The sequence below is a fragment of the Argiope bruennichi genome, chromosome 7 (assembly GCF_947563725.1).
Source record: "Argiope bruennichi chromosome 7, qqArgBrue1.1, whole genome shotgun sequence".
In the NCBI taxonomy this organism is placed as follows: Eukaryota; Metazoa; Arthropoda; class Arachnida; order Araneae; family Araneidae; genus Argiope; species Argiope bruennichi.
Window position 1 is genome coordinate 97,192,893 of NC_079157.1, and position 17,440 is coordinate 97,210,332.

Below are 17,440 nucleotides of genomic sequence, written 5' to 3' on the forward strand. Positions count from 1 at the left end.
CTAAATAAACAATAAATTCGATACACTTTCCAGTGATTGATTGCAGGGAACGATAAGACATTGTTTAATGAAGTGCAATATTTCTTTCTGCTATATAACAGCTCTTTCACTGTCTAATACAATGATAGAGCATTTATAAGTTTAAAAATATTCATAGCCAAGAATTTAAAAATAAAATCATTCTTATTTCACTCTCAATAGAGACTCAACTTATTGTAACCGAATCAAAAAAGCTGAATTTTGGAGAGAGTAACTTATCAAAACATGCATTATAAAAATTTTAAGCCTGCGATATAACATTCAAAGTTCTTTTTTATTTGGTTAATTTGAATCTCAAACATATTCATTCAAGTTTTATATTCACTATGTTATCAATTTCAACAACTTCGATATGCGTATTATCTATCTATATATATATAATAATAAAAGATTTTGAAACTTATTTACTTACATTTAATGGTAAACTTTGTTTGAAAGATCTCAAATAATTATACTAATAGAAATTTGTAATGCTAGATTTAGAACGCTATAATAATTAGTTACTTATAAGCAAATCACAAGATAAGGTTATAAGCCATAAACGAAACACTGAAGAAATGGCTTTTATATACTAGAATGTCACGTGATACAAAAAGAGTTATCAGCAAATGGAAGTAAAAGTTACAGTTTTCAGATGCTAAAATAATAAAAAAATGTTCCTGTAATTGAATAAAAAAATATTTGCCTCAGAATTAGATGAATCAGAATAACTAGCAAAAATACCACCAAAGTAAAAATTTATTTGCCACCTATAACAATTACTTCAAATATTCCTTCAAAGTAGAACTATTTCCACTTGTATGTTTTTGATCTTGGTATCTGATAATAAATTCTACGATTTTCGATAAAAACAACCGATTTCGCAATATAGAAATATGACAGATTAAAATTAAACATTTGAAAGTAAAAATAATTCTTCGGTTTGTGAGGCATAGAAGCTGCCGTAAAAGATGTATGCCCAACAACTCTACCAAGGTTCAAATTTACTGATGCTCAATTCAATCTGACAAATAAAATTGATTTTGAGAGAGCCGTATCTAATATCCAAAACAATAAAATCTGACCATACATTTTAAGTCAAAATATTTTGTTATTCGGTACTTTTAAGAAAAAACTTTTAAAAAGCGATAAACTGTTCGATATTTTGTAAATAGAAGAAATTATGTACATTAAATGTAACTAAATTTCCCGTTTGAAATTGGAATCGTATATGGATAGTTAATGCATAATAACTAACATTTAATTGATAAATTTCATCTTCGCTGTCGTAGAATAACAAGTGCGATTCAGTTTATGATACTAATAAAGCCTGTCTTTCCTGAGTTAAGCATCTTCAGCTTGTGATGGATCCAGTTTCGGCTAAAAGGATGCGTGGACTCCGTTCCCGTCAGCTGAACAGTATTCATGTTTATGAGGTCCAAACAAAATTTTTTTATGTCTTCAAACTGGAGCCTACATTTATTTCCATCTAGTCTAGTATATACTTAAGAGTAAATATTTTTCTTGTGTATCGAAATTTTGAAATAAATTTAATAAATGTAAATTCTCAAATATAAAACAAATTTAGTTGAAGCAGAATACTTTTTCAACACATTTTTTTTATTTATAATAATCACTGAGGCGGGGATGTTAGATATTAATTGTATTGATACCTATCAATATTTTTAAGAACCCATTTCAGAAAGTTTACTTTTTCGAAACAAATCCTGTGAAAAATATCGAAAATCTGCATCTAGCTCATGAATAACAGATTTGAAATAAAATAGTTGAATGATTTTAAACATCTGCATTTACGCAATTATTCATGATAAAAAGTTGAAATCATATTGCATTAAAATTACGCAATAAATAATTTATAGTAATATTTCCAGGCGGGGGCGTCATCCTCATTCTTTAAATGTAGACTTAATGTAATTAAATTAAGGTTCAGAAAGATTAAAATATCTTCCTGACAGTTTTATATTCTATGATTTCTTTTAACGATGGCCTTTGTGTTCACTGAAACAGTAGCCGCCTTTGGCGCTCTGTTAGCTGAAAATTTTGTTTGTGCTTAATATTAATTAAATCTATTTTGTACAAATAGATGCGAAATGACGTTTTAGGTTCAACGAAGTGAAGCATCAAACTGATGAAACTTTGTTGCTTCTTTCAGCAAAGTATTTTCATGTAGCTTCTTTGATAGACATTAAATCATAGTAATTTCATTTAGTAATGGATTTTTCTTCAGTATACGGTGAATATCTATCAGCTCTTTTTATTGCGTGCAAATTTCCGAATAGCATTAAGTTCGTTCCCCTTATAATGAACTGATAAAAAAAAAACGGATCATCTATCTTCAAATTATTTTTAAAAATTTACTTTCCTTTATTTCTCAAAAAAAAAAAAAAATAGATAGCAAAGGAAATTTTTCTTTCTTAAGCTTTCAACAATGAAAGAATATATTGCGATTGTGTATTTGATGAGATAGAGAGCACTTTTTGAAATTTATTGTGTCACTGATATGATATATATAAGAAATAATATCCCTGAAAGCATATTTTTGGATTTCAAAAGGATGTAAAGAATTTTTTTTTCTCATAAGATAAATAAACAGCTGATAGAATTTAATAAGTCTAAATAAACTTTTCCGTAATATAAAGTGTTTTCATTTGTATTTTTATCTTGCATGTTGTAATTCAAAACAAACATGACTTTTTATAAATATTTACAGTTTGTAAGACGTTATTGCACGATATTTGACTATTTTCAAACGAAATATTATTTTTTCAGAATCTGTGACTTGTTTATTCATTATTAGTTGCCATAACTTAGGTGGTAGCTGTCCTGGCATAGGGGTAGCACGTCTTCCCCGTGATTAGGGCGTCCTAGGTTCGATTCCCGGTTTGGGCATAGTCGGGGTTGTGCAAGCGAATGAGTGATGCGTGAGTAGCAAAGTTGTACTCTTGGCTTTAGTTGGCGCTACTATAAAAACAAGAAGGGCTTCCCACAGACTTAAATCGCTGTTTTTGTAACAGCGGGCTTGTCCATGGCAAAAGCCATAATAAACAATAAGATTAAAATAAAATCGAAATTTTTAATTATTTTTTGACATTTTATATATTCTAGTATTGGAAGAAGTCGAACAGAAATGAAATATATTGCATGAAACGAAGCATCATTTAATTGCAATATATTCAAATGAAACATGATAATTTTTTTTCTCTTACTTCATATTAATACTTTTAACTAGATCATGGCCGGAAATTGTGTAGATACTTTTATTTTGTGAAAAATAAAATCCATAATCCATCTACGGAGGAGGAATTCAGCAATTAAATTTAAGCAAAATAGGAATATATTTATTACGAATTTCAACTTTAATCCTAAATTTTTTATATTAACTGGAGAACTATTATTATTACTCTCTAGTAATTTATTATAGTTTATCGTTCAAGCAAAGATTTCAATTAAAATTCATTATTGTCTTATTCTGCATGTAATATCGAGTTTAGTTTAGTTTGGTTATATTAATTCCCCGATTTAAAGCGACTCTAGGGATAGTTTGGAACTGGATTCATAATTTTGAACCTACGTCAGATGACGAGGATGATACTTGAACTGTCATATCCCTCTTCAAACTTCCCCACCACACCAGCTAGGCAGGCGAGATTGAACTCAAGATAAAAGCATGACTTGTCTTGAAATAATAGAAAATTACTCTAAAAAAGGAAAACTCCTTAATAAATAAACGTTTCTTTAAGCAATGCATGCAAATAAAATTTAAAATTCAGTTTCAGGATTCTAATGATTTATATTGAAATTAGATATAATTATAGAAAATTAAATCACTAAAATATTTATGCGTATTCAGCGATAATTGAAGAGTGATTTTATTATTAGTATTATATGTATTAAATTTCTTACAGTTTACACTTGCATGTATTTTACAATCTACTTTATGGAATATATTTCACTACAGAATTTTACTTTAAAGCCAATGAATGCAAATGCGCAAAATAAGTATCGACAATACTACTAGCAAACATATATATTTTAAAGGACAATTTCATAATCCTAAAGAAGTGAATAGATTCGTTGGATTTATATATCAGATTACAGTAACGGAAAATTAGCATATATCAGAACAATTAATTAAAAATAATGTAACAGCATCAATATTTGTCCTTTCGGCTTCCAGAAATATATTCCAGATCTTATGAGAGGGATACAATTTCTTGACGGCCTAGACAATGTATCGAAAACGAAGAATTTTTATGATTCAAAAGAACTTTTTTTAATTGCCAGAAACTTGTATGTATGACGAATTCATGACTCGCTTCAACAGATCTGATGTTTTAAGGCAATATTCATAACAATGTTACAGCAACAACAACATCATTTATATTAAATGAAATGGAAAATAATACTCAAATTCAAGCAATTCAGTAGTGACTGCTGAACTCTTCACGAATCTTAATATAAACAAGGAATAAAAGAAAAACGGACACTATAAATGGGCAATAACATCGTACTGAGTCGTACAACCGTTCGTACAAACCATTTTCCCTAGAATCGACCTTTGGAGAGTCAGAGATACAGACAAAAATTCTTTGAGCCCAGCAAGTGTTATACTTTGAACTGTTTTGTCTGTATGTATAATGATAGTTTCTACAAAATGGATAAGAAAAAAATGTAGAAGAAATAGTAAATTACTTTATTGGATATTGTATTGTAACATAGAAATTGCATGAGAATCCTGATAATATATTCCAGAGTTTTCAGGATTATAAGTGAGATTCAAAATTATTTTCTAATTGATAAATTCGTATCATATGGATGAGCATCTCTCATCTATTAGAAAATATGTGAACAACTTATTCTCTATTAAATCTATAAAAATTTTAAATGTATTTTTGGAGAAATAATTTTATTAACATTATGTGAAAAACTTCATGTTTTTTGCACAATCTAAGGAAAATGACACGCACACCTCATTCTTCGAGATCATTTGAAAAGGGGGTTTAGAGTTTACGTCTTTTATTTACCTTTTAACATATCTACCAAGATTTTCGCTTTTTTTTAATAATTATTCAATTTACAATCCTTTGATCTTGAAAATCGGATTTCATACCTAGATATCCATGTTGAATGCGTGAAAAAAATCTAAGCATAGAGGAAGACATACATAGAATTGGAGCATCTGAAACATTGTGCAAAAATATTTCAGTGATGATGAATTAGGATTTGGAGCCAAAAAATAGCATGTTATACTTTCATTGACCCCAATGCTACAAGGCTGTCACTTTGATGTTCTTTGCGTGAAAAATTCATTTATATCATATAATATAATGACCTATGCTTGCTGATAAATTGGCAAATGACCTTTGTTTCAACTTTCCCTAATTTTCTATGAAAACGGACAAATTTCTTTAAAAAATTTATTGCAATTATTGTTGCGTATTTTATAACATTTATATTTACCACGTATGCTTCTTTCGGGTTCAAATTTGAATAACTATTTTTGTAAAATAGTTATTTTACAAAAATAGTCCTTTAAAATCCTTTTTAATATCGACTTGCTGAATAGACACCCTGTATTAATCTTTGGAATGGAAAGATTTAAAAGAAATTTCTAGATTATTATAAATTGATGACACTCAGAAGATTTACTGGCTTTCATTTTGTTGCTCTATGTATAATTTGGAAGATTTCTTTTTTAAATTACATAAATGTCTGAATAATATTTTATTCTCTATAAATCCTTAATACCATATCGCTTGCGCTTTGCAAAAAACTTAAAATTGAAGAATCGGACATCTCATTCGCCTTTCTTCTGTCTGAAGCTCTCTCAAACAAACACATTTTATCCTTTTTATTCAAGTCCTCGAATATGATCTAACTGTAACCTCTCATAAGCCAGGGAATAACTGTCTTCGTCGCTTTATCCCACACTGTTTATGTTCAAGTAGAGATAACATATTGCGTTTTCAAAAACCGCTCACGATTGATAATGAACTGAGTCAGTAATATTGGGTAAGTTACTTTGCTCTTTCGTGTTTACATAAATACAGTAATGAATTGTGAGTTGTTATTTTTCATTATATGTCGATGTTTGGGAGACTTTTCTCACTAATATATCCGTTACAATAATTTTTTATGTTCATAAAAATTTTATAAATGTTAATGTTTTTAACCGAGATTCTCTTTTAAAGTCGAATGTATAGCACAATTTAAACAGGTATTGAGCAAGCCATTACTATATTAATCTCACTGTCTTTTTCTAGACGAATGAATGAACGAATTTGAAATGTGAAAGTTTTTCACCAGACTTATGAAATCGCTTGGTATAAAACATAATATTAATATTATATAATTTAAATTTTTGCTATATTAGTTTCTGGAATTGGGAATGTCAACTGAAAATTCGATACTACTATTCTGCTATGGTAAAATCAGTATGTTGTTTTAATTCTTCTAAGCAATATTTCATTCAAAATTTCTCCAAAAATGAATGTTCTTGATACATTTTATGAATTTATAATTAAGCTAAATATAATAGAAATATTTAGAACTTTCTTTCTATAAAAAAAAAATCTGTTTTCTTTTTTTCATAAAAATGAAGAAATCTTTGGGAAATAAAATATAAAAATATATTTGAATCATGCACAGAACTCCTATTAAAATTATTACAATTCTTTAATTTTTTTTTTTTCCAAATGCCTGTTTTCTATTGAAAAATGATTTATTTTCATGACTTCGAATACTATTTAGATCGGAAATGCGCTTAGTTCTGTTCATTTCAATAAGGTCCTAGTAATTGCACTACTTACTTAATTTACGAATATTTCTTATTCATTTAAAAATTAAAAGGGGAAAAAACTGTAGTGTCATATATAGCGATAGTTTGATTTCTCTTCTAAATTTATTTGCTTTACTTAATCATTTGTATGCATGCACTTATGCCTCTTTCAGTTTAAGTGTAAAACGGTGCATTGTAAAATCCTCTGGAAATTTGGTAAAGCCCATTTTAAGTCTTTTGAGCTTCGAACGCATCAGTTTTTTGAGCAAAATAAAAACGAAATTATGTTTTCCGCATAATAAAACCAGCACTAATGACGGGTTCTTGTATGAGGGATTTGATAACCACCAACATTTAAATGAATTTGCTTGTGGCAGCCTAGAATCAAAATAATAAGAAATTAGCAAGATAACGTTTCCCTTGTTTGAATATATTTTAGGAGACGGTTATCTGCATTTCTATTGATAATTTCTGTGTGTATTGGCACGCCACAGAATGGTTCACAGAATCTACAGCTATCTAATTCGGCACATACGTACTTTACAGGGTAGGAATGCGCATCTCAGAATGATTTTTCGGAATTTTAATTATAAACTTTATTAAGCAGAATTTGGGGACTTTTCAAATTACTATTGCATAAAAATTTATTATACCGTTCCAAAATTGAAAAACATTTCGGATACTACTTTATTGATCAACAGGATTTCCCCGAAGTTTTTCTAATTTTTAAATATTTGCTTTACTATCCAACAGTATATTACATTGCAGCGAAGGATTTCGAACCGCTCTCATTGCTTTATAAAATACTTAATCATGTTAATTTCTTCCATTGTTGAGAACTAAAGGATTCTCGTTTAATATATAGATAGTTAATTACAACAAATGAAGCTGGAGTTACAGTTACATCAAAAGTCAGGAGATTATCCGGTCATTTCGAATCTATTAAGATGCTATATAGATTACAATGACCAAATAGATTTCAGATTACTAAAATAACACGGCTGTAATATCTGTCACAATTTGATGGCTAGAAATATTTTCTTGTAGGATTCGAGCACATTAAGTTATTTGTAACAAATTTGAAGTTACGAATATTACCGGTGAATTAACTTATCACCAAAGGCGGCTATTATTTAAAGAATCTGGGTTAACTATAACAGTATACCCAATAATGAAAAACGTGTTGCATGTTCTGTGAAAAAAATTTAATTGGGGCATGTGTCGAAAGGAAAACTGCTATAAAAAGTTCTGAAATAATTAATTAGTATTGTTAAATTACTTATTATAATTAACGTGCATATAAGTATATACTGTTGAAAAATATTTGTCTTTATATTGCACAGTTAAAGATTTCGTTTTTGTATAATTTATCATTTACTGCAATGGTTAAGGTTGCTTCTTAATTTAAACTAAAATTTTTTAAAGCTGTTGGAAGATGTGAAACGGTTACACTGAATGTTTTCAGTAATTATAAAATGAATTTAAATCGCACTATTTCGTCTTTTAGGTGTTTGTGCAAGATTTGTGTACCTCTAAATTGGATTTGTTTGTCAAATACTCGCGTTCACACTGAAACAAACAAAAAAAAATTCTATCAAAGGGTTTAAAATTAAAATTTATAAACTTCAGAAATGTTCTTTGGTATTACATTTACACACCAAACTAAAATTTGTTCAAATAAAATTAGTCATATATCAGATTTGAACACATCTAATATTCAAAACAATATGCAATGTGCAGTGAATGAGCAAAAACACATTTCTCGAGTGCTTTATTTATCATACTCAAAGTAATTGCTATATAAATAACTTCTCAAATTTTCCCACTTGGGCATCTCATACTATCGATTCGTTATTGTTAGAAAGTAAAATGTAATAATTCATGGAAATTCTAAAGGTGGAACCCGTATTTGCATTACGGAATTTATTTTCTTAATATTAAAATCTTTTATTGTTTAAAAATTATGTTCAGATTATTAGATTGTTAAATCTAACATAATTTATAATTTAATGTTATATTGAATGTATATTGTTTTCAAATATTTATAGAATTATTTTAATGCTTTTTCTATTTGCATTGGAAATGTTCTTGTCTTTTAACTGAAATTTACAATATAGGTTATAATCTTCGAAATTCAATAGTTTAAAAGTGATTAAACCTTTTTATTTACCATTACCAACATTAAATTTAGAAGAAAAAAAAATCCTCGTTTAATTTCGAATTTCTATTTCTTAACAGCATGGTATTTTATGTTTAAATCAACTTCATTTATTTTATTTAATTTGTTAATGTGTTCTATACGAAGCAGTTTTACAATAATTTGATTTACATGAAAAAAAAATGTCTAAAATGTCTAAATCCTTATTGTTAGAAATGAAAGTTGCACTTCAGAATTAATTCATAAATTTGCTTTCATAAATTATAACTTTAGCATTGACTTAAACACGTGATTCAAATACGAAACTAATTAATAAAAAAAACTCGAAATTAGTTATAGAAATTAAATTTAAAAAAATAAATATACGGAAAAAAATTAGTATCGCAGAAAAGATGTTTGAATTCGTATAAAAAATAACTTTTTGCCATGTTATGTTCCAGAATGGATGAAAAAATTTCTTACTAGAAATAAATTTTAGAATGAATTTAATTCCCAGTTAAAAATTTTCGAGGTAAATTAATCTCTCTCTGTGAATGCCATTTCTCAAGAAATCACTATTGGAAAATTTGAAATCTTTAGGTCAAAATGTCTGCCCGGTATTCTGTTCGTGATGAGCGTCTTTAAACCTCGCAACTTACGGAAATGTGTCTAGCTTAATTGGTAAATTTGTTACTGGAACAACGTAGATGTAATTTCCGATAGTCCATGCTTGTAATTACTTGGAACTAATAAACACGTTTAATGTCGTGGAGCATACAGCTGATAGATGCTCGACTTGGTGATTACGCCACTGGGGAGCCAGAATTTTTAGAAATGCATAATTTGAACAAACTTCAATATTTATGAATTTATTACTATCGTTATTACAAGGGTGTGCAAAAAATTAAAGCATATAAAAGAAGTTTTGTTTATACTTAAAATATAGGCTCACAATCTTCTGCATTTGAACTTTCCTGTTGCTTTGAGTTTTTTGCGGTACATTTTGTAAACCGGTTGTACAGTTCCAGTTTCCTATAGTAGCTTTCTTAAAGATTTTAGATTTGAAGAAATGGAAATCTCAATTTCATTACCAAAACATTTTGTAAACACGTCCAAAGCCAAACACGATTATATACTTCAACTTATGTGTTGTAGATAATATTTCAACAAATTAACACCTTTATCGCATAAAAAAGAAACTCATCGCGGTACCTCGGGAAAACTTTGTAAAACTATCACTGCTTTCAACATTCTTAGAAGGAAAAATTTTAAACATATTTGACGAATTCTATTGGAATTTCAACAAAAGATAATTTAATTACTTTCTTCATCTTAAGGGAGGTTTTATAAAAGTATAGAGCTATTATACATCGTGACGGGTTAGCACAAGACCCTGAGTTCATATATTTTAATATTCTGTTAAGTTTTTAACGTAGATACTATATCATTTGGTGCAAATTAATCAGCTCCAGCCCTTCGGTCACAAATTATTCATTCATTCTTTTACGTTTTCTATGCTATTGTAATAAAGTGACTCAAGGGTAGTATTTTTATTGTTGTAAACCCCCATTTACAGCATTTTCGTTTCATAGCTTAATGAGATACAATCCATTCTCGTCTTCACGAGCATAATTCGCAATACAATTTTTTTCCAAATGTATACAAAAGATGGCAATAAATTAAAATTCTAAAAAAATTGAAAGAAAAAAATATATATAATTCTTAATGTTTATTTATAATTCTTTATTTATAATTCTTTATTTATAATTTGAACATATATATTAATATCAATTTCTCTTCCAGCTGATCATTCCACAAAAAAGTAATTGAAACTATGATGCGGAAGCAATACCTTCATCATTATACTCGACACTCCGTATGTGATGGATTTCATATATTGAAGAAGTACAGATTCAAGGTTGATTTTAAGAAGAATCACCAACTGAATCGCATTACATCGGACCATGCCGTTTTCGAATGAAAGAGGAAGATATTTTCTTTTGGATTTACTACTCTGTCACATTAGACTAACCAGGTATTTCGATATAATTGTGGCATCTTAGCCGCTAAGAGATTGCATGCATCGAATACTCAGAAATTATAAATGTTTTCCCCCATTTTTTAAAAATATTAGAGATTGGTGTTTTCCGAACATTTGCAAATCAAACATATTTAATACCAACCGAAATTATTTTATAGGAACACGAAAGACAAATTTTAATACGAAGCAATCGAATTCACTTTCGGAAAGGAATAAACCCCAAAGCTTAAAGTAACTTGGCAGGAATTACAATCTCTTGGAGTTAAAAACAAAAATTGAATATTTTTCTGATACAATAATTATTAAAATCGCAGAAGAGAATTTTCCACAATCATACAAGTTGCTATTCATTTTTATTTTAGTAATTTTTGCTATTTTTTATTTGGAGATCAAGTATCCTCTAAATATGTATTCTTCATAAAGTGCTTTCATTTATATCCCGGTATAGTTTCATATCGGTAGATTTCAAATTAATACCGAAAATTTTATCGGACATGTATGCAATTCCTGGAGTTTCTTCTTAATACCGCTTGTACATATTTCAGGTAACATATTATAACGAGATCTAGTTATGCTGATTATATGCTGTTATTCAAACTCTTGCTTATGAATTGTGATATGGAAAATCGCGGATTGAGCAGTAAAAATTAAATTTTTCAACTGGAGAAGTTAATTGACAAAATAAGTTTGAATACTTAATCGAAATGTGAATTTGAGTGTTTGTACGTCTTTAAAAAATTAATTTTATAGTCGATACTCCATGTTAGGATCAATGAAGAATTTTTATCAAATGCAAGATGAACTGTTTTGTAATAAGAGGAATAAAATATCAGTTCATATTTTAAAAATACAGGAGTTAAGGCTATTAATTTCCTGCACCATGAAATTGAAGAATTTCATTTTTTTTATATTTAGAGAAATGATTTAGTATTAAGTGCTTAAGAAAGTTTGGAGAGATCGAGGTTAAAACACTCAGGATAAAAAAAAATGTAAAAGAAAGTTTGAATTTTTTTTTAAACTTTGGAAAACGTGTTGCCGATTTTTTTTAGAAATGATTAATTCCTTATGAGTGAAGTCGATTTTCCATTTCTTTTGTAAATATGGGAAGCAGAATTTAAGAAAATTATTGAAGTTCCAATTTAATTTGCATTTCGCAGGATGTTAAATGGAATTATTTTGTAACTAGAGTAAGAATGAAGTCCCTTTCTCTAATTTGTACGTGGAATTCATAGTGCATCTTGAAATTGACGGTCGTTACTTTAAACATTTTATTCCTGTTTAAACTATTTCTTTGTTTCTTTTTAAATGTTCATTAATGGCACACTCCTGTTTCAAATAAAAAAAAAATCCTTGTTATCAGTAGTAGAGGTTTCCTTATTTTGAAATCATTCGTCTAGGCCTATATTAATGGAAAAAATCGAATTCACAATTTAGTTTTGAATTTTTGAACACTTTACTTAGCTCTATTGAATTACTACTATTCATTTTCCTTTCTTAGCGTTTCTCTTTATTCACTCAAATCCTGTATTCTCGTACGTTATTACATAAAATTAGTTCGTATAATATTTCAGCGGGGGTGTATTTTCATCGTTTTCCTTTTGAAACTAATTTTTTAAAATTAATGTTAAAATTCAAAGTGTTATTAGCTGAAATGTTGAAGAATTCATCTTGTCTTGCATCCATGTAAATGCTAGAATATTTAAAACGTTTTAAGATCGCTTATTTGAAACGGTAACTTTTAGAAACGCCAAAGAAAATATTAATATTATTCCATGCCTAACGTCATATTCGTGAATCCAAATACGTATATTTAAATTTAAGAATCAAACATATCGTATATTCTATACAAACAGCGCCTCAGCTGAATTTTGATTTATTCATAATGTATTTTCACTGCAATTAATCGAATTGTCCAGCATTCGGGAATTGCTAGAAATCATATTTGGGCAGTCTTATATTGTACTTCGAAAAGAAATCTAATATTAAAATCCATGAATTATCAGAGAAAGCAGTTAAAGAATATAGGGAATATTTTTGTAGAATTTCGGAAGTTAATGCCTTCAAACAAATCGCATATCGGCTTTTACGTACTATTTCCCTGCATTAACTCAGTGTATCGCTCATCAAAACCAGCATAAAAATCACCGGCTTCAATATTTTTTTAATTCCGTTTTTGTGTTTCATTCAATGCAAAATATTTGGTCTTCTTAACCCAATGGGTGTACTGAAATGCATTTTATTCTCAGTTTGAAATGCATAATGCGAATGAGAAAATTGTCCAATGATGTAAATTTTTCACTTGTCATGTTACGTATAGATATAATGTACGGAAGAAAATTAATGTACTGTATTTGGGTATGGTGCGAAGTCTAATCTGTGCAGTGGCGCATTATGTGGTGAAAGCATTGTAGAAATGGTCAATGGGTGATCTATAAGTGTGGTAAGTTATTTTGCATGGGTTATAGAATAGTAATGATCAACTCGTCTAATTATCAGATATTTATATAAAGTTGGCAATTAGGAGTTTATGGAGTTAACAGAATGAGTAATAATGTGCTGACGAGTATGAGAATTGCGGCCTGGGGTTGGTGTTAGAAGTGCGCATGATACTTTGGGAGAAACATGGACTGGAGGTGTAGATGTTGGCTTGGATAATGTGTGAATCCTAGCTTCTGAGTAGTGGTAGCGACGGCGTAGTTGTGTGAGTGCTTTGTTTTGAGTACGGTTTTGGCAACGGCATGGGTCATGTCTGTGTGAATTGTGATTTTTGAGGGTGGTGTTGGTGGCGACGTGGGTAATGCTTGTATGAATGATACTTTTGGATTAGTGGTAGTGGTGGCGTGGGTAATGAGTGTATGAATGGTGGTTTCGGATTAGTGGTGGTGGCTTGGGTAATGTATGAATGGCGGTTTCGGATTTGTGGTGACGGTGGCGTGGGTAATGAATGTATGAATGGTGGTTTCGGATTAGTGGTGACGGTGGCGTGGGTAATGGGTGCATGAAGAGGGGTTTCGGATTAGTGGTGCTGATGCCGTGGGCAATGAGTGTAGGGATGTTGGTTTCGGATTAATGGTGGCGGTGGTGTGGGTACTGAATAAATTGTGGTCCTGTGGGGGTAGATGTTGAGGGTGGCGGTGTTTGTAATGAATGACTTGTGTTCTCGTAAGGATGAATGTTGACGGCGTCGTCGGTGTGTGTAATGAATTGAGATCTCGGGGAGCGTGTGTAATGAACGAATTATGGCTTCATATTAGTGATGAAGGCATGTGAAGTGGGCAGTTATTTCGAATGTTGTGCTAATGGCGCGGGTAATGTGTGTGTGAATTGTGATTACGAGGTTGGTGCAGATGGAGCGGGTAATGTGTGTGTGAATTGTGATTACGAGGTTGGTGCAGATGGCGCGGGTAATGTGTGTGTGTGAATTGTGATTACGAGGTTGGTGCAGATGGCGCGGGTAATGTGTGTGTGTGAATTGTGATTACGAGGTTGGTGCAGATGGCGCGGGTAATGTGTGTGTGTGTGAATTGTGATTACGAGGTTGGTGCAGATGGCGCGGGTAATGTGTGTGTGTGAATTGTGATTACGAGGTTGGTGCAGATGGCGCGGGTAATGTGTGTGTGTGAATTGTAATTACGAGGGAGGTGCAGATGGCGCGGTAATGTGTGTGTGTGTGTGTGTGTGTGTGTGTGTGAATTGTAATTACGAGGGAGGTGCAGATGGCGCGGGTAATGTGTGTGTGAATTGTGATTACGAGGGTGGTGCAGATGGCGCGGGTAATGTGTGTGTGTGTGAATTGTGACTACGAGGGTGGTGCAGATGGCGCGGGTAATGTGTGTGTGTGTGTGTGTGTGTGTGAATTGGGACTACGAGGGTGGTGCAGATGGCGCGGGTAATGTGTGTGTGAATTGGGACTACGAGGGTGGTGCAGATGGCGCGAGTAATGTGTGTGTGAATTGTGACTACGAGGGTGGTGCAGATGGCGCGGTTAATGTGTGTGTGTGTGAATTGTGATTACGAAGGTGGTGCAGATGGCGCGGTTAATGTGTGTGTGTGTGTGAATTGTGATTACGAAGGTGGTGCAGATGGCGCGGTTAATGTGTGTGTGTGTGTGTGTGTGTGTGTGTGAATTGTGATTACGAGGGTGGTGCTGATGGCGTGGGTAATGTGTGTATGAAGAATGGCATTTATGAAATGCATTGTGCATGTTTATTAGGATTTAGAAAATGTTAAATGAAGAAACGGTGCTACAATTGCGTACTATCCAAGATTAAGCTACCTCTGCCATTCAGCGTAGTTCAACTTCACATCGTGGACAATGTTTGAAAAGAAAGTAGGGTTTTAAGAACCAAAGAGTGTGAAAGGAAAGTAGAAAAATAATGGAAAAAAATTCGTAGCAAATGCTTAGGCAATTCGGAAATGAAATGAATTAAAAATTCATATCGGGATTTGATTATTTTTTTAAAAATTGTATTTTAATTCCACCAAACCAGCAATTATGGATTTGTTTCCTGATGGATTCACGGCTGAATAATTGTACCGAGTTACCAGAATACGTTAGAATATTCTAAAATCAGAAGAAAGTCTGAAAAATAACTTAATGGATAAATCTACTGAATTAATATAATTTGTTTCGTTGCATTATTTCAGAATCGCTCTCGTAAGGAGAACTGTCAGCTCAAGTCAACAATTTTAATTATGACTGTAGGCAATAACTGAAGTAAGCTATTGATGGTGTGAAACGACGATGCATAGCATTTTATGTACATTTTCTGAAGAGAAGAATCGATCCAAATTCATATTTTATTTAAATCAAGAATTGACTGACAGGTGTGCTTGAAATCGAAAGCTTATCCGTAACGGAGTATGATAAAATATACCATGTTTTGTAATTAAATTTAATTAAAATATTTTTAATGGTCCCTTTTTTAGAATGTCAGTAATTTCTTCGAATAATATTCACTTATTCTCACGTAGGAGGACATTTATACTAGTAACCGCTTAGTTGGAATTAAGCCTAGAGTAATTTTAATGTTTCTGCTACTTCAATTAAAAGTGGCCTTTCAACAATCTTTAAAATTTCGATGTGCAGATCTCGTCATTTAGAACTGCGATGGTTCCATTTCCATAATATTCAATTATGAAGCATTTCGGTTTTTCAACCGCCTTTCTTTCTCAATCTTAGAATTAAAATCCCTATCTTATGATATGAAAATTTTGTGTGCCTTGGTCTTTTCAATATTCTATTTATTAACTACTCCTCTAGTTGATGTAACAAATCGGAATCCCTCGGAAAGAACCTGTGCTTGATTCTATCTTGCATATCGGTCAGTTCTGAAGTAATGATATATTTTCAAGGTGGAAGGCGTGCAATTTCAACTGAATAACGTAGCTTAGCCTATTTCAAACTCTCTACTTCCAGAATTTAGAAATAACTTAGTTTGTTCCATATCACATTTAAAAGGAAGTTTGAATAACTTCATATATCAAATAAGGATGGATTTTAATTACCTTTTGAATCCAGTGAAAGGTAGTAATTGGCTAGAAAAGGGACAGGAAAAACTTAGGTAATTGCATTGATTTATAAGGAATTAGATTTTTAAAAAAAAGGGGGGGGCGACGTCTCAAATTGAAGCTATTATGAATTTATTTAGACAAATCTCATAGCACTTCCCTATACATAGAAATGTAAGTAAATTGCTCTTTTCATAAATCTTCAAAAAAAAGTATGAAATGCTGCTTCAAGACAAAGATTATCGTTCTATTTGCTTATTTCAACAGAAAAAGCACGATATTGTCTTATGTATGTCGTTCTTTACCTTCGAAAATTTTAAAAATGGAATTCTTCACTTTCTGAATAGAATAACAATTATGTTCTGAACCCTACATATAGGAACAGTTTATCTTACAAAAGGATCTTGTGCCAGAATAATACCACATCCATCTAAAAAAAGGTTATCCCTAAAAATTAGTTGTTGTTTGAAGTATTTTTAACCCACTTGAAAGTTTCTAAGATGAAATAAAATCTACGCATTTGATGCCTAGCGTGAATGCGGAAGAAACATTAATAATATCTGAATATTCCATGCATGTGACATCTAAACGACGAGAGTGTCACAACTATATGGATTTTATGTGGTACAGTTTAATACGACAGAGAAAGGAGTCATGACGATTTTTTTCCTGTGCTATTTTCTACACCTGAGAAGAATGAATATGAATTTGGCAAATCTTTGTGTAAAAATAACAGGATCATTACAGGTCGGAAATTTAAACTGTTTCACTAACACAAGATTTTTATTGGATTTATTAGCTTTTTCACTCATTTAAATGAAATGCAAGGCCACAGAAATCATCTAAGCAAACTCCATTGCAGTTATTAGAGCAGTTAAAAGTTGACATTCGTTTTCTGAAACAACGGTACAATGTCGTTCCCCATCAGTAGAGT